Below are 19,121 nucleotides of genomic sequence, written 5' to 3' on the forward strand. Positions count from 1 at the left end.
TTAGTATCCAGTTATATTCTGTGTATCCAAGAAACAATCCAGGCCTTTTTTAAAGCAATCCTCTGAGCTAGCCAGAACCAACTCTTGAGGGAGTCTATTCCACATTTTCACAGCTGGCGCTATATAAATCCTGTATAATAGTAATGTGCTTGTGCTGTGTCTGCACTACCTGCGTTCCTCCAGACAGACAGCAACCTCCAGCATGAATAAGAGCAGGTTTATTTAAAAGAGCATCGCTCTACAGAGATAAGGGGTGGACTGCTAGCCATGCTGTGTTCTTCCATAGGAATGCTCATAAATTGGGCTTCAGCCTAGGGTGGAACTGACAGCCAACAGAAAATGATGTCCTTTTATTGCAGAAGAGGACCAAATGCACTATGGGATTCCATAGAGTTTTAAACATTGTAGCGATACTTTAATTTGAATGACCTCGTGAGCAGTATCAATGAGAAAAGAAGCCAGGAAATTGCTCAACCGGAGACACTAAGAACAATCATAGCCTGACAAAGTTCTCATTCTTTCCCACATTATCCAAAAAACAGTTTGGTTTAGAGTTCCAGTTTACAGATTTCACTTGTCTATTTTCTGTGCTCAATTTTTGTGGGTTTTTTTTTTCTCATTAGGGATAAATGTATTGTTAGCTGTACTCGTAGCCTGTGCCAGAATTACTTCACTGTGAAACTGATAGAAAGGTTTGGAATTTATGTGTGCCTTTTATTCCCTACTGTGCTCTGCAAGTCACTTTTGGCTTTGAATACTATAACTGCACAGTCAAGCAAAACGGTGTGCTAAATATATTGTATAATAGATTCCAAGCCAAGCATATTTTTTTCTGCATTCAACTAGTATTTGCTGCATTTGTGAACGATGTGTCCTAGGACTCTTGGAGTCTTTTGCTGCTTTGGGTAGCAATAATGCCTACATTGATAAAGTTAGCATTTCTGTATCTCTAGATCCCAAGGTCTGGACTTTCCTTGTAATTACTGTACTCATTACAATATGTTCTAGGTAGACACAGCTTCACTGTTATTTCCATATTCACCTCACTATCCTAAGCCTGTACAGGGAAACTGGCAGGGGTTATTTAATGAATGTAAATTTATCAATTATCAATATCAAATATCTATTTAGAAGATTTACTTTTAGGCAGAATGTATTGGCAACACTTTCAAACTCCTAGACATGATCTAAAGTAATCCAGGCAGATGTTAAAAACATTTATTGCATTAAAAAATCATTACATTTATTTTAAAATCAGCTAGTGCAAAGTATTGAATATTATTATTATTATTATTATTATAATACAGGATTTATATAACGCCAACAGTTTGCTCAGTGCTGTTCAAAATAAAAGGAGACAATACAGCAACAATACAGTTCAATTCAAGAGGGTTAGGAGGGCCCTGCTCCTTGGAGCTTACAATCTAAGAGGAAGGGGCTGGTGGCACAAATGGTAATAACTGTGGGGGATGGACTGGTAGAAGGAATAGAAGATTCCATTCTTAGCTGAAGGCAGGATAGGCTTCCCTGAAGAGAGAGGTTTTCAGAGATCGCCTAAAAGTGGGCAGAGTAGGTGATATTCTGATAGATTCGGGTAGAGAGTTCCAAAGGATGGGGAGGTTCTGGAGAAGTCCTGTAGATGAGCATGGGAGGAGGAGACAAGGGAGCTTGAGATCAGGAGGTTTGTGGGAGGAGAGGACGTTATAAATGGTTAATGTTTTGAATTTTATTAGTTGGGCAGTGGGAAGCCAGTGGAGGGTTGGCAGATATGGAATGGTTAGTAAGGTGGATGAGTCTGGAAGCAGCATTCATGATAGACTGAACAGGGGATAGCCTGCGATTAGGTAGGCCAATGAGGAGGAAGTTACAATAGTCGAGGCGAGAGATAACCAGGGAGTGAATAAGTTGCTTAGTAGTTTCAGAGGTTAAGAATGGGTGTATCTTGGAGATGTTGTGGAGGTGAAGTCTACTAGATTTGGACAGTGATTGGATTTGGGGCTGAAAGGACAGATGGGAGTTGTCAAGGATTACACCTATTACCCTGGCATGAGGGGAGGGACTGATGGTTGTATTATTGATCTTGATTGAGCAGTCAGGGGAGGGGGCATGGGCTGGAGGGAATAGTATGAGCTCTGTTTTCAAAAGATTGAGTTTGAGGAAGTGGAGTGACATTATTATTATTATACAGTATTGATATAGCGCCAAAGGGTGTGCTCAGCGCTGTACAGTAGCAGGGTGGACAGAACATGAGACAAGACAGTAACAATACAATACACAAGGGGTTCGAGGGCCCTGCTCTTTCGAGCTTACAATCTAGGAGGGAGGGGAAGGTGGTACAGGAGGAAATGGCTGTGGGGGATGGAGTGGTGGGAGGAGTGGAGGAGGTTAGTTGTTAGGTGAGGTCAGGTGTTGGGTGAGGTTGGGGTAGGCTTCTCTGAAGAGGAGGGTTTTCAGGGACATCCATGCCGATATGTCGCTTAGCAGGTTAGTAATTCGAGAGGAGACTGAAGGGGTGAGGTGAGGAGTAGAAAGATAGATTTGTGTGTCATCAGCATAGAGATGGTACTTAAAACCATGGGAGTTTATCAAGTGACCAAGGGAGGAGGTGTAGATGGAGAAGAGAAGGGGTCCATGGACAGAACCTTGAGGGACCCCTACAGAAAGAGGAACTGGAGAGAAGCAGACAGAGTTATAGGTAACGCTGAAGGAGCGCTGCGATAGGAGGAAAACCAGGAGACAGCAGAGTCTCTGAGACCAGCAGAGTGAAGTTTTTTGAGGAGGAGGGGATGGTCAACAGTATCAAAAGCTGCAGAGAGGTCAAGTAGCAAAGGTCAAGTAGCAAAGGTCAAGTAGTAAGAGTACGGAGTAGTGGCCATTGGTTTTAGCAGTTAGTAGATCATTAGTGAGTTTTAGTAGGGCAGTTTCAGTGGAGTGTAGTGAGCGAAAACCAGACTGTAAAGGGTCAAGAAAGTTGTTGTCAGTGAGGTAGGAGCTCAGGCGATTGTAGACCAAGCATTCTAAGAGTTTAGAGGTAAACGGGAGCAGGGAGATGGGTCTTAAGTTGTTCAGGTTGGTGGGGTCCAGGGATGGTTTTTTTAAGTATGGGAGTGATGTGTGCATGCTTTAGAGGGGTAGGGAAACTATTTGACGTTTAACGTGTTTTACATAATCACTAGCAAGAAAATCTATGTATCTGTAGACAATCATGGAAATATTGTACAGCATGTAAAAGTTTATCCTCACATCACGATTAACTTTAAAATAAGCAAGGACATTGCTTGTGCTTGTGGAAAATATGCCATATGTGGCCTTAAAAAAAATAAAAAAAAACAACATCATATAGAGGGATGTTGCATAAATTTATCCTTGGACAACTGTAATGCAGTTTTGATTATAATTTGAAATCTGTTTATTGGAAATGTGACCTTTTAACACTGATTATTTCATGTTAATTAACTCCTGGCTATTAAGATAAAGTTGTGTCTTAGTAGTTTGAGTTGTACGTGATCTGTATGGAGTGAAGCTGTTTATACAATAGGTGAAGTTGACCTTGGATTGGGTAGGAGTCCTGGGGTTCTGTGATAGAACAGGAGAAAACTACAGGTCATACACCAATTTACACATCAATTCAGATAGAATTACTTAGAATATGTAACATAAGCATAAATTAGCTGCTGATGACTTCTGCAGTTTTCTTTTTTAAAGTCCTATTAATTTAATGGTGCATGGGAAATCTAATTTGTAAGGTTATCTGAAGCAAATGTTAGATTAAATGAAGATGGGGAGACATTTTATCAAGGCAGGCTCATTGACTTTCTGTATGAATGTTTTGGTTCTTGGTGACCCCAGGTTTGGTTACACAGGTTTGCCAAATAGTTATAACAAATCTAGCTTTCTGAGCTTGACCCTCCATACAGTGTTAAAACCTCAGAATTTATTCGATTTTGATTAATAACAGTGAATAAACATGGCAAAGCATACTTATGTGAGTAAAAACCCTGAGCAGGTACTTGAATAAGGAATCTTAAGTTGCCAGCAGGAAGCCACATATTATTTTTGGAATACCTTGAGCTTCTCAAAACCTGGAGGGCTCTGATATTCAAAAAGCCTCCAGAGCTGATATCCTTCCCACCCCTACGTTGTCCTGTTGGCCAGTAAAGCTTTCTATCACATTTGATGAAGTAGAGATGTTTTTAGTGCCCCTAGCAGGTGACACAGAATTTTTTGAAGCACAGAGTTTAAACAGTTGGTCTTCACAAGAAACTCCTGAAGGTGGAGATGAGCTGGAGACCCTAGTGGTAACAGTTTTCCTGGCTAAAAACTGTTGCCAGGCTTTAGCCCTCAGGATTGCCTCACCAAGGGCATAGCAGAAATAGAACAGTTACTTTGTGGAGACTGTACACTAGGCAGAAGATTAGTCCAGACAGGCAGCAGTAAAAAGTTAGGTCAGTCCAGGTCAGCAATGATCAGGTAGTCTCACGGGAAAGTATTTATAGCGCTTTGTAACAAGGGGTAGCTGTTGAGAAGACACATCACAAACCACTTCAAAGCCTGGAGCCAGCATCATTTCAGGGAACTCTGGAAGTCCTGGCAGGAATTATGCGACTACCATTGGAAGAACTGGCAGGGATTCCATGAGTGCAAATGGAAGTCCTAGAAGGGATTCTGTAATTAACATTGGAGGGTCTGGTGGGGATTCTACAAGTGACATAACTGGAGGCATAAGGGATGGGAAAACCAGAGAATGACTATACTATCGGAGGATCACTATTTGCATATAAGATCCTGGGATGCTTTAGAAGTCTTTGGATGCCTGTAATTGCTTGTTGTAAGGACCTGCAGGTACTTTGCCAGGTAAGCCCACGGGATCTAGAAGTCTTTGGATGCCTGCAAGTGCCTGCTATAGGGACCTGTGACCACTTTGCCAGGTAAGGTAAGCCAATAGGTTTGTTTCGGTAATGATAAAGAAAAAGGTTCTCATAAAAATTAGTCTATATGGGCCAATATACTGAATGAGCAGAATTTTTTTAAGGTTTATTTAACAAGTCATATATTGGACTGAGTGGCTTCTGATTTGTCTCCTCATTGTTCACTAATTGTTCTATTTTGTTCATAAAAAGGAAACTAGCTTGCATTGTGTGCACAAAAGGGCACTGGGCTAACCAGGAATTACATCTACAGCTTGTCCCAGTGGGGTTTCAGTGGGTTTGAACATAGGCTGGTCTCTTACAGCCATTCTTTCTTGGTTGTGCAGAACCACTTATAAATGGTGACCATTGGCCTGTGCAGAGTTCCAGACATACTAACAGATCCAATTAACAATAGTAGGGAAGTAGGGTTGCTGTCTGACAGTTTCCCAAGGGGTTGATTAGGACCTCCACTTACACCCTAGTCCCCAAGGCGTTGGTTGCAGAATAACAGCGTGTTTTCCAAGCTATTGAAACCTGTTCATTTCTTTAAGGTGCTTTTGTTTGTTTCAAAACTTTTTTGTCACAAATCTCTCCCTGGTTACACAAAGTATTTTTAGCACAGGGTAAGCGTTCGCTACAAACACAGTTTTAAATCATTTGAATAATTCAGAAAGTGTCACTTATGAGATTGTTTTATCTATTCGCCCATGTCATTTGATGAAGGTACTTCCAGTAGTGTCTTATGTTGTTTGAAATTGCTCTCCCAGATCCCATTTTTTTTAGGTGGAACAGGATGGCTACTTCGTATGATATGCTGCAATCCCTTCTATCCTCATACTAGGTAGTCTTCATTTAACAAAACCATCTTCAGACCAGCATAGGGGGAGATTTACTAGAGTTGGAGAGTGCAAAATCTGGTTCAACTCTGCACAGAAACCAATCAGCTTCCAGGTTTCAATATCAAAGCTTAATTGAGCAAGCTGAAATTAGAAGCTGATTGGCTACCATGCGCAGTGCAGATTCTGCACTATCTGGTTTTAGTAAATCTCCCCCATAGAATTAATACAATTACATTTTGTTATAGCTCTTTATAAAAGCACACATAATGAAAATATGGGTGGAATTTTTAACAAAACTGTTATTTCATATATGACATACAGCTCAGAAACATTGCTAGCATATACAGTATTTTGAAATAAAACACACTCACTGCTGCAACCAGTGGGGGGAATGTCCGTAGTTTCTTCTGTCACTGCAGCATCTAATCATGGTGGCGTCCTTCCTCTGCTCGGTCTATTTAACCACTTCACAATCGCGCTATAGCCGAATGATGGCTACAGCGCTGTTGTCTAGTTCTGGGAGGGCGTCATATGACGTCCTCCCAGAACACGCCCTCTCGCGCGCCCCCAGAGGTGCGCACCCGGTGCTCTCCATGATCGCTGTGTCCTACGGACACAGCTGATCACATTATGAGGTAAAAGGCCATTGACAGCGGTCTTTTACCACGTGATCAGCTGTGTCAAATGACACAGCAGATCACCGAATGAATACAGTTGCCGGTTAATGGCAGCACTTTCCTCTTTACGCTGTCACAGCGTGAGGAAAGTACTGCCGATAACAGGCAAATGTCACAGAACAGATCGGCACTGATCATCAGGGCACTGATGATCAGTGCCCAGCAGTGCCTCCCACGAATGAACACCAGTGCCACCCAGTAGTGCCCCCCCAGCAGTGCTGCCCAGTAGTTGCTCCCATCAGTGCCGTCAGTCAGAGCCGCCAATCAGTGCTGTCAGTGTAGCCCATCAGAGCTGCGTATCAGTACCCATCAGTGCAGCCTCATCAACGCACATCAGTGAAGGAGAAAAATTACCTGTTTGCAAAATTTTATAATAGAAACAAGGAAAAACTTTTTTTTTTTCCAAATTTGTTGCTCTTTTTTGTTTATAGTGAAAAAAAAATACCCAGTGGTGATTAAATACCACCAAAAGAAAGCTCTATTTGTGTGAAACAAATGATAAAAAATTTCATATAGGTACAGTGTTGCATGACCTCTCAATTGTTATTCAGATGATGAGAGCGCTGAAAGCTGAAAATTGGCCTGGGAATGAAGGGGGTAAAAGTGGTTAATGTAAACCCGGTGCCTAAGCAGGTGCTATTACTAGGTAGCTGCCATGCCCCTTTCTGCTATCCAGCCTGTATCCTTGTCCCTTGATTCCTGTTTATTGATCTCTGACTTGTTCTTGGTTATCTGTATATGCTGTGTGCAATGACCTCTGTCATTTTCCTATTTATCCATATCTGCTGCCTGTCCTGACCTCTTGCTTGCTTCCTGGATATCCATGTCTGCAGCCAGCCCTGATCTTTGGACTGCTGCCTAGCGACCTCTTTTGCTCCAATCTTACATGCAGTTACCTGCTCCAGTCCTACTTCTTGGTGCCTTCTTGACTGTTGGTTCATGGTGATTGAGCAGGGTGAATCTGGGGGATGTGACCATGCAGCTAGGTTCATTCCGTCATGAGTGTGTCCCTGGTGAATACTAGCTGGTCTTTAGACTCCAATTTCTAGGGAAGACTGCATCACCTGCTCTCATGTAGGACAATCCTCAGACATTGGCAAGCCCTGTTCCAGGTCGTCTCCATTCGTGTGTTCCTGACCCATTCCCTGATCTCTTCCAGTGTTGTTGCTTTTCTGCAGATCCAGCTCCCAAGTCTTCATCGTGTATTACCCTACCAAAACAATGGCTGTTGGCCTACAGTTCTCAGCTATGCCTACTGATTTTTTTTGACAATCTCTTACAGTGTAGCTGGAAGGTCCACATTGGTACATTGGCCATCCTGACAGTTACATTGTTTTAGAAAAGGTGCACCTCTTATTATTTAAGCAGCAGTCCTTGAGCTCCAGCCCAGTACCTTTTTCATTTATCATTTATTTATGATATTTTTGGCTGTTTTGCTTTAAACTGTTTGAGCAGCTGCCATATTTGAGTTTGAAATATTTCACTTTCGGTATTATGGCTAGAACATTAGCGGGTAAGATTTTGATGAGAACTAAGTGGGCAAGCAAGTTCAAAGCTCCCCGATGGTAGTCACAAGCTGTTTTAAAAGATGAGAATAAATTCTGTTTGCATAGGGAACCAATTACAATAGCAAGATTCACTGGCTGATTTTGCCGAGAGTTTAATTTTCTCTATCTCGTGTCAAAGATTATATGCGCTAATCTTAAACATGCTGCTAATTATTGCAGGGCTCCCTATTCAGGTGTTTCCCAACTAGAATAATGGAATTTGGTCTGGGCTGTGACCTAAAATTGGAAGATAAAAAAGACTTATTAAACTTCAAAGTAAAATAGTTGTAGAAAGGAAGAATTAAATGTCTTAATTTTATTTCATGGAGGATGGTTGAAGAGACAATGATCACAAATACATTTTCATATATTTGAATATCTTTTAAGTATGGTTGGTCCATCACTACTGTAGAAGCAAAGCCCCGATACATATTAGAGGATTTTGTACACTATGAGTAGCATTTGTATGCTTGCTTTCACATGAGCCTGTGCTGTGAGAAGACTGAACTTGGCTGTTTGGGGAGCCACGTTTACTGACCATCTTGTCATATATATGGAGAGACGCCATTGAAGCCAAAATATATCGGCCTAAGCTTTTGGTGAACTCCTTGAGTAAGGGGGTCATTGGGGTCCGGTAAGCCTGCATTTTGCTACTATTTTTGATAACGGTGGATACTATCAGCACTTTCCGAGGAAGAAAGAAGTTAATTCACTGTGCACATATTTGGGGAACTTTCTTGGTTTTTGATTTGTTTGAAAAAAAAAAAAATATTGCCAAGTTCTACTTACCTTCTCCATGCTACAGTGCTGTCCTTGGTCCAGCACAACTGATCTTCTTCAGCCAGAACAATACATCATTCTATTCTTTTTCTAAATTCCAGCCTGCTGTTTACATACCCCCTCGGGGTATTTTATCACACAGGCTAGGCCCACAGTACTATAGGACTCAGTGGTGCTTGTATGTCATCTCCTGAGCTCCACTCAGTCCAGGAAGAATGATCTCAGAAGAGATCCAAACTGATGCATGTCAACACAGGCCCTAAAGGCTCATGTACACTGCAGCTGATAAAATCACGTTTAGGAGCTGTTCAGCATTTTTTTTAGCAGCCCCTGAACTCACCCTAATGTTTTTCTATGTGTCCATGTACACATCTTCGTTTACAGTTGTTTACAGGCATTTGAGTTGACAGTCGTTTTTTTGAACGCAGAAAACGTGCGTTCAGCAGTTGATTTCAGCGTTTCAAATGCAAAACGCTTGTAAATGCGGCAAATTGCGTTTATATGCGTTTGCATTTGAAATTTTGTTTTAACTCTTCCAGTTCCCAATGCTGTCCATTGCCTTTTTTCATCATGAAAAATGCATGCAAAGCGATTTCAAGGTAGTCAGATGGACACAGGATGTTCCTACCAAGCTTGTCACACATTGTAATGACCAATTCACACCTCAGACCTCTCCCACCCTTGGAAACAAAAGATATGTTAATGACCATTCACACCTTAAATTCCTCATGAAGACCCCCTGCCAGGTGCCCTTAATGACTCTACACCAGACACCTTTTCCACCCTTGGAAACAAAAGAAATGTTAATGAGCAACTCACACCTAGCTAATGTCAACACATACTGCTGTATCTGCTTCTACTCTCTGTATTTCTCTGAAACAGTCTGAAATAGTTAATAATTTACCACTTTTCAGTGCATTCTGGGCATTTGGGAGGTTCTCCTGTTCTTATCTTTAAAAAACGCTTCTAAAAGTAAACGCACATAAATGTGCATAAACGAAGTATGCAAACGCAGCTAAACAGATGTTTTATAACCTACGTTTTCCAGCAGTCAGTTTCCATTGTTCAGAAGTGTCCCGTGTACATGGGGCCTAAAACTACTTGCAAATGCAAACCAATAGCAAGCTACAAGAATTGTAAGCTCGAAAGAGCAGCGCCTTCAATCCCCTCATGTTTTGCATTGTATTGTTGTTGTTCTGTCACATGTTCTGTCCCCCTTTGCAATGTACAGCGCTGAGCGAACTATTGGCGCTTTATAAATACTGTATAATAATAATTAATATTGTAGAGCCTGCATCTCCAGGTGTCTACATGCCTTGTCGGATCTTTTGCAGAGTTCCTGAACATTGGTTTGCTCTGATGTGTTCTCAACTTCCTAGTCTCCGGCTCTTTTTATTCCCTCCTGTGCCAAACTCTTGCCCCGTCTCTATCCATTAGCAAGGTGCTCTTTGCATACTAGTTCAGGGCTCCCAGGTGTTCTGCAGTGAATCTGAACAGGTGTGAAGGTGTAAGTGGCAGTTTTAGGAGGATTATCTTGCCAAAAGCTTACTTTGATCTTTTTCATATTTAGAATTAAAACAAAATCATTGCAAAGTCTTTGGTTCCTCTTGAAGTTTATCATGCTGCAAACAAACTTTTCTATATATTTCTTTTTTTTATTCCCATCAGACAGATGTTCCATGAGAAATTATCCTGCCTATTCCCTGTCTGACAGCTGACAAATGAAATGAATATGCATAGTGAGCTAAATAGTCCTATTAACAGTGACCTAGTTGCAAGGTGAACATCATTAAACAATGCCTTTTAAACAGTTAGAAGTCACAGGAAACTTTACTGCGTATCACATGTGGAAGAACACAGTTATTATTTAGAAAGATGCTTCACAAGTCAGCTACATCTTAAAGCAGAAGTCACAGGAAACTTTACTGCGTATCACATGTGGAAGAACACAGTTATTATTTAGAAAGATGCTTCACAAGTCAGCTACATCTTAAAGCAGATTGAAAGTCAAAGGTTCATGTTGGGTCTGCCAGTTCCCTAAAGGCTGGCATTTAAAAAACAAAAAGACCCAAAATCCTCACCTCTGTTCTGAAGCTGGGTACTCTGGAGTCTCAAGAGCTGTCTTCTCACTTCATGCCCCCTCTTTCAGGTGTGACCAAGAAATGTGTCTCTCCTGGAGCAGCAGGAGAAAGGTACGAATCTGTATTTAGCATCGTCCAAATCCTTACAGCTGATGAGTTTATCTTAAGGGGATTGCTTTTTTTCTTTTGAACCGAACTGAAGTTAAGATTTAAAATCTGATTTCACCTTTGTTGAGAAGAACGGTCCTGTAATTAAATTGTATAGGAAGAAAGAGGTGAAATACAGAAGGGGGCATGCCAGAACTGGGCTGATGGAAGTTGAGTTGAGTTGCATAGTTAAAGCTGAACTCCAAGCAGATATAAAATACACACATTCAGGAAGTTCTGTATTCATTAATACAGCATTAAATGTATTGATTCAGAGCATTCCCTGCACAGCAGGACTGGAGTGTAAAAGGAAGAGGCATACAGTTGCAAGAAAAAGTATGTGAACCCCTTGGGATTACGTGGAGTTTTGCATGAATTGGGTATAAAATGTGCTCTGAACGTCATCTAAGTCACAACAATAGAAGAACACAGTCTGCTGAACATAATACTACACAAACATTAGATGTTGCCATGGTTTAATTGCACATAACATGTAAACATTCACAGTGCAGGGAGGAAAAAGTATGTGAGGCCCTAGCTTAATGACTTCTCCCAGAGCTAATTGGAGCCAGGAGTGAGCCAACCTTGACTGCAATCAGTGTGATGATATTGGATGTGTTGTTGACAGCTGTCCTGCCCTTAAAAAACACACACCTGTTTTGGGTTTACTGGTTTCAAGAAACACTGTCTGATGTGAACCATGCCTCGCAGAAAAGAGCTCTCAGAAGAGCTACGATCAAGAATTGTTGACTTGCATGATACTGGAAAGGGTTACAAAAGTATCTCCAAAAGCCTTGATGTTCATGTGTCCACGGTAAGACAGACTGTATACAAATGGAGAAAGTTTAGCACTGTTGCTACTCTCCCTAGGCGTGGTCTTCCTGTAAAAATGACTGCAAGAGCACAGCGCAGAATGCTGCATGAGGTAAAGAAGAATCCCAGAGTGTCAGCTAAAGACCTACAGAAATCTCTGGCACATGCTAACATTTTTGTTGACACATCTACAATAAGGAAAACATTAAACAAGAATGGAGTACATGGGAGGACACCACGGAGGAAGCCATTGCTGTCCAAAAAGAATATTGCAGCACGTTTGAAGTTTGCAAAAGAGCACCTGGATGTTCCACAGCACTACTGGCAAAATATACTGTGGACAGATGAAACCAAGATTGAGTTGTTTGGGAAGAACACACAACACTATGTGTGGAGGAAAAAAGGCACAGCACACCAACATCAAAACCTCATCCCCACTGTAAAACATGGTGGAGGGAGCATCATGGTTTGGGGCTGCTTTGCTGCCTCAGGGCCTGGACAGATTGTTGTCATTCATGGGAAAATGAATTCCAGAGTTTATCAAGACATTTTGCAGGAAAACGTACGACCATTTGTCCACCAACTGAAGCTCCGCAGAGGATGGGTGATGCAACAGGACAATGACCCAAAGCATACAAGTAATTCAACAAAACAATGACTGCAACAGCACAGAATACGCCTTCTGGAGTGGCCCAGTCAGAGTCCTGACCTCAACCCGATTGAAATGCTGTGGCATGACCTTAAGAGAGCGATTCACACCAGACATCCCAAGAATATTGCTACACTGAAACCGTTTTGTGAAGAGGAGTGGTCCAAAATTACTTTAGATCGTTGTGCAGGTCTGATCTGCAACTACAGGAAACGTTTGGTTGAGGTTATTGCTGCCAAAGGAGGGTCAACCAGTTAAGTCCAAAGGTTCACATACTTTTTCCTCCCTGCACTGTGAATGTTACATGTTATGTGCAATTAAACCATGGCAACATCTAATTTTTGTGTAGTATTATGTTCAGCAGACTGTGTTCTTCTATTGTTGTGACTTAGATGACGTTCAGAGCACATTTTATGCCCAATTCATGCAAAACTCCACGTAATCCCAAGGGGTTCACATACTTTTTCTTGCAACTGTAACTGTAGTAACTTTACAGGTTTGCATGTGCTTCAGTTTTTTATTATCACTAAAAAAACTATCTCTGAATGCTATTGAAGGGATTCTGCAAGACTGAAGCAATGTGATTAGTATGCTGCAGGCAGGAGGAAGCATTTCCTCAGTCCCCTTTCCCCTACTGATTAGACTGCCACTAGTGAGAGCCTGCAGAGGGGCTGAGAGACTTAGTGAACACAGCGAAGAACTGCATATGCACCAGGACTTACACCATTGTGTGATTTCAGAGCCAGCATGTGAGTCCAGGATACATGTTGCTTGAACAGAAATGGCTCTGTCTTGCTGGAGAGAAAAGCAGATGCAGACACTGTTAGGGAGCATATTGTAAGCTCTGTGAGAGGTAATATATACTTGAAAGTGTTACAATTAATACATTGGGGTTGATTTACTAAAGGCAAGTGCGCTCTGCAAAGTGCACAGTCTATTTGCCGTTAGTAAATCAACCCCATTAAATAACATGCATGCACTTAATATAAACTATATATATATATATATATATATATATATATATATATATATATATATATATATATATATATATATATGATGTTAGATAAACTCTAGCGCAGGTGTACTTAAAAAAAAAAAAGGAATGCTCTAAATGAACTCTAACACTACCAGGAAATGCTTTTATCATTTTCAGAACTACCTGGTTTTTGGATGGTTAAAGTGACAATGTCGCTTGATAGCCCTCCTCCCCACCAAGGTATGCTCGCCAATCTGCACAATGGAAAGAGTCCATTGTAAGAGTTATCTCCTGTGTTGTTTGTTGTCAGCTTTTTATCCAGTACATGTAGTTACATAGTTAGTCTGGCTGAAAAAAAGACAAAAGCCCATCCAGTTCAACCATTGAAAAAAAAAGTTATAATACTATACCCACAGTTGATCCAGAGGAAGGCTAAAAAAAAACCCAGCAAAGCATAATCCAATTTTCTCCTGCTCCCCCTGATCCTTCCTGATCCCCCAAGAGGCAATCAGATATTCCCTGGAGCATCGTTACGTATGAATGTCAGTATCCAATTATATTCTGTGTATCTAAGAAAGAATCCAGGCCTTTTTTGAAGCAATCCACTGAGCTGGCCAGAACCAACTCTTGGAGTCTATTCCACATTTTCACAGCTCTCACTGTGAAGAAACCTTTCCATGTTTGGAGATTACATTTCTTTTCCTCCAGACGTAAAGAGTGCCCCCTTGTCCTCTGTGATGACCTCAGGGTGAATAACTCTACACCGAGTTCACTATATGAACCACTGATGTATTTATACATGTTGATCATATCCCCCCTTAATCTCCTCTTCTCAAGAGAGAATAAATTCAGTTCCTCTAATCTTTCCTCATAGCTGAGCTCCTCCATGCCTTTTATCAGTTTGGTTGCCCTTCTCTGTACTTTCTCTAGTTCCCCAATGTTCTTTTTGTGAAGTGGTGCTCAAAACTGAACTGCATATTCCAGATGAGGTGTTACTAATGATTTGTACCGGGGTAATATATCTCTCTCTCTGGAGTCTATACCTCTTTTAATACAAGAGAGGATTAAACCACAAAAAAAAAAAAATCCCCTGCAAAATAATATGATGCGCTAGTATGCATCGCATACTAGCACATTATGAGAGACTGTGTAAGGGACCGCCCGGCGGTACCACTAGCACTCCACTGATCGGATGTTCCCAGCGCACGGAGTCTAAGCCCCAGAGTACTTGTTCACCAGGGCCCCTGATGGTGGGGATGGACTTGGAGTACCCCAGGACCAGGTCGTGACTACTGAGGACACCCTTCAGTGGTAGGGGTATTCGCCAGGGGCTCCCACGGGAGAGAGCCAGGTATGAGGAGGTCTGGAGACCCCGTTGAGAGGGACGGATGGATGGATGGCTGAGCAAGTGCAAGGTCATACAAGCCGGGTCGGTAACTATGGGGACGGTGCGGTACAGAGCAGCGGGCAAAGAATAGTCGGGTCACACGCCAGGTCAGCAACAGCAGGTCAGATCCAATAGGGGGCATTCAGGAGAGAGGTCAGGCAAGCAAGGGTCAAGAACAGGAGAAAACAGCAACGTCAGGGCACAATCCGGGTCAGCAACTTACTTTAAACAGGTTCACAGGTACACAGGATTCAAGAGACCAAAAGACACTGAATGACAGCTCAGGGCCGTTTAAATATCCCGCCCTGCGCTGTCATTGGTGCCAGGCGCGCGCCCGTGGTCTCTACTGCGCATGCGCGAACCTGGTTGCCGCGGTCGGCCAAGTCCCGGCGCCCGCGTACAGGGCGGTGTACTGCGCCTGCGCCGAGCCCAGCGGTGCGGCGATCTCCGACAGACTTACCTTAGAACGAAGCCCTGAAATGGTGCGTTGTCACCACTGACAGGGCTTCCATCTTCACCAGTTCTTCCTTCCAGGTACGCAGGCTCTGGCCACTTGGTTAGCTGAGCCATGATGACGTCACTCCTTTGCATGCACACAGGAATCTCAGGCGCGGGAACAGAGCTTTGAAGGACAGCATGGGTATGCTGTTCCTTCAGAGCACATGCACCGGTGATGTCATCGGTAGTTTTTTTCTTTAGAAAATTAATTCAAAACACAATAGCTACATTTTATTGTAGTGGAACTTCCTTTTTTATTGTATCTATCTCCCCTCCCTCTTACACAAAAGCTATGAATTGTAATTCTTTTTCTTTCTTCACCTTTTTATTTCTTTTTGTGTTACAAAGCAACACTTCTGGGTATCGGGCTAGGGCGAGCCCCGATGCCTTTGGATAGCTTTGTCACAGCTATCCCAGGAGGCAGTGTGTTACTAAGCCATTGTTGTGCGCCACATTTGTGGATGCACTATGGATTTGTGCGCATGTGCTCAAATGCTGCTGGGCAGTATGGCGGCAATGTGGCAGAAGCTGGTAGACTTTGTGTGCACATGCATAAATTATTATTATTATTATTACATCGAGTTTATATAGCGCCAAAGGGTTTGCTCAGCGCTGTACAATAGGGGGGACAATACATGGCACAGTACAGCAAAGACAGACCGCGTACGAGGGGTAAGAGGGCCCTACTCTTTCAAGCTTACAATCTAGGAGGGAGGGGGTAGTGGAACAATAGGAAGTGGCTGAGGGGAATGAAGTGGCTGAGGGGGATGAAGTGGTGGGAGGAATGAGGGAGAAAGGCCGTTAGGTGAGGGTGGGGTAGGCTTCCCTAAAAAGATGGGTTTTGAGGGAGCGCCTGAATGTGGGGAGGGAAGGCGACAGTTGGATGGATTGGGGCAGTGAGTTCCAGAGGATAGGGGAGGACCTGGAGAAGTCCTGCAGTCGTGCATGGGAGGAGGAGACCAGGGAGCAGGATAGGAGGTCCTGTGAGGAGCGAAGGGTACGGGTAGGGTGGTACTTGGGGATCAGGTTGGTGAGGTAGTCAGGGGCAGTGTTATGAACAGCTTTGTAGGTCAGGATTAGAAGTTTAAATTTGATGCGTTGGACAATCGGGAGCCAGTGGAGGGAGAGGCAGAGGGGGGTGGCAGACGTGGAGCGGGTGGTGAGGTGGATGAGTCTGGCCGCTGAGTTCAGGATGGTCTGGAGTGGGGAGAGCCTGCACTTGGGTAGGCCAGTGAGAAGAGAGTTGCAGTAGTCAAGGCGTGAGATGATGAGGGAGTGTACAAGAAGTTTGGTGGTGTCTGGGGTGAGGAAGGCACGTATCTTGGCAATATTGCGGAGATGGAGCCTGCAGGTGTTTGCAAGTGATTTGACATGAGGGAGGAAGGAGAGGTTCGAGTCAAGAATGACGCCAAGGACTTTGGCTTGCGGGGCAGGAGTGATAGTGGTGTTGGTGGTGGTGATGGGGGGGGGGTGTGGGCAGGGGGAAAGACGAGGAGTTCGGTTTTGGAGAGGTTAAGCTTGAGGAAATGGAGCGACATCCAGTCTGAGATGTCGTTTAGGAGGTGAGTGATGCGGGCGGAGATAGTGGGGGTGAGGAGAGGGGTGGAGAGGTAAATTTGGGTGTCGTCAGCATAGAGGTGATAATTGAAGCCATGGGAGTGTATGAGTGTGCCCAGGGAGGAGGTGTAGATGGAGAAGAGAAGGGGTCCAAGGACAGAGCCTTAAGGGACCCCAACAGAGAGGGGGAGGGAGGGGGAGGTGGTACCATTGTAGGTGACGCTGAAGGAGCGTAGGGATAGGTAGGATGAGAACCAGGAGAGAGCGGTATGCCAAGGGAGAGTAGATTATTAAGGAGGAGGGGGTGGTCGACTGTGTCGAAGGCCGCAGAGAGGTCCAGGAGAAGGAGGACAGAGTAGTCGCCCTTGGCTTTGGCGTTTAGTAGGTCGTTAGTGATTTTGAGGAGGGCAGTTTCGGTGGAGTGTAGGGGACGGAAGCCGGACTGTAATGGGTCAAGGTTATTGTCAATAAGGTGGGCGCTTAGGCGATCATAGACTATGCGCTCAAGGAGCTTGGAGGTGAGTGGCAGCAGGGAGATGGGTCTGAGGTTGTTGGGGTCCGCGGGATCCAGGGAGGGCTTTTTGAGGATGGGGGTGATATGTGCGTGCTTTAGGGGGGAGGGGAATGCGCCAGTAGAGAGGGAGAGATTGAAGATGTGGGTGAGGGAGCGGATGAGGGAAGAGGGGGGTGACCGGAGGAGTTGAGAGGGGATAGGGTCCAGGGGGCAGGTAGTGAGGCGGGCTTCTGAGAGGACCTTGACGACTTCCTCAGTAGTGACAGGGCTGAGGGAGTGCAGTGCAGGGGGGGTTACGGTGGGCGGGGCCTCGGGAGAGGTGGAGGGCAGTGCGGTTGTGAGGGCAGAGGAGGGGGGAGAAGAAGGGGTGACGGGGGTGGGGAGGTAGATTGCGAGTCGACAATGTCCTTGCAGATAGCGTCAATCTTGTTACGGAAATGGGTGGCAATCTCGTGGGCGGTGAGTGAGGTACTGAGTGGAGGAGGGGGGGGGGGGAGAGCAGGGAGTTGAAGGTGGAGAAGAGTCGGCGAGGGCAGGAGGAGAGGGTGTTGATTAGGTTAACAAAGTAGGCCTGCTTGGCGGCGTGGAGGGAGGAGGTGTAAGTGAGGAAGGCAGATTTGTAGAGGGAGAATGCGTGAGGGGACCTGGTTTTGCGCCACAGTCTCTCCAGTGCGCGACTGCGACGTTTGAGGCGTTTAGTGCTGTCATTCTGCCATGGTTGGAGCGGTCTAGGTTTGATGTAGCGTGTGGTTAGGGGTGCCAGAGAGTCTAGGGCAGCTGACAGTGAGTCGTTGTACAAGGTGGTGGCTATGTCAGGACATGACAGGGGGAGGATGCTGTCGTGTAGGTGGTCGGCGGCTGAGTGGAGGGGGGCCGGGTTCAGGTTGCGGAGATTGCGGCTGGTAATGGTTCGGCGTTTTTGGGGGGGGGAGTTGGGGGAAGGGGAGATGGAGAACGTGATGAGGTGGTGGTCAGAGAGAGGGAAGGGGGTGTTAGAGAACTGGTTGAGGGTACAGAGGTGGGAGAAGACGAGATCCAGAGTGTTCCCTCCGATGTGGGTGGAGGATTGCATGTGCTGTGTGAACGCGAAGGAGGAGGTAAGGTGGAGGAATTGGGAAGTGGCCGGGTTGTTGTCGTTGATAGGGATGTTGAAGTCCCCGAGGATGATGGTCGGTAGCTCAGAGGAGAGGAAGAAGGGGAGCCAGGCGGCGAAGTTGTCCAGGAAGTGGGGTATGGACCCAGGAGGTCTGTAGATCACTGCGATCCTTAGGGGGGTGGGTGAGAAGAGTCGAATGCAGTGCGCCTCAAAGGAGGGGAAGGATAGAGAGGGTGTGTTAGGGAGGACCTGGAAGGTGCTCAGTGGTGAAAGGAGCAAGCCGACACCACCACGCTCAGTCTTGGCGAATGGGTCCAGATGAGACCTCCATGGGTGAGTGCCGCAGGGGAAGTGGAGTCGGTGGCCTGTACCCAGGTTTCGGTGACTGCTAGGAGGTTTAGGGAGCGGGAGATGAAGAGGTCATGGATGGCGGTAAGCTTGTTGCAAACCGAACAGGCATTCAGGAGTGCAACCGAGAGAGGGGGGATAGGTATGGGGAGGAGGGGTATATGTATGAGGTTGAGGGGGTCGTGTCGGCTGGCGTGAGCAGGGGGGGCTCTAGGGGGGGGGTGAGGTGGTGGGGCTCTAGGGGGGCCAGGGTTCGGGGAGATGTCCCCAGCTGATATGAGAAGGAGGGTGAGGAAGGT

General features: G+C 44.7%; 1 protein-coding gene across 1 annotated transcript in view; it reads left to right on the top strand.

Annotated features, from left to right (window-relative positions):
- SLC36A4 (solute carrier family 36 member 4) overlaps positions 1-19,121 on the top strand; it is a 415,009-nt gene that overhangs the window by 309,425 nt on the left and 86,463 nt on the right. The gene's annotated exons all lie outside the window — the stretch shown is intronic.

This window comes from Staurois parvus, unplaced genomic scaffold (assembly GCF_062004578.1).
Source record: "Staurois parvus isolate SC_StPar_1 unplaced genomic scaffold, SC_StPar_1.0 ptg000027l, whole genome shotgun sequence".
Lineage (NCBI taxonomy): Eukaryota > Metazoa > Chordata > Amphibia > Anura > Ranidae > Staurois > Staurois parvus.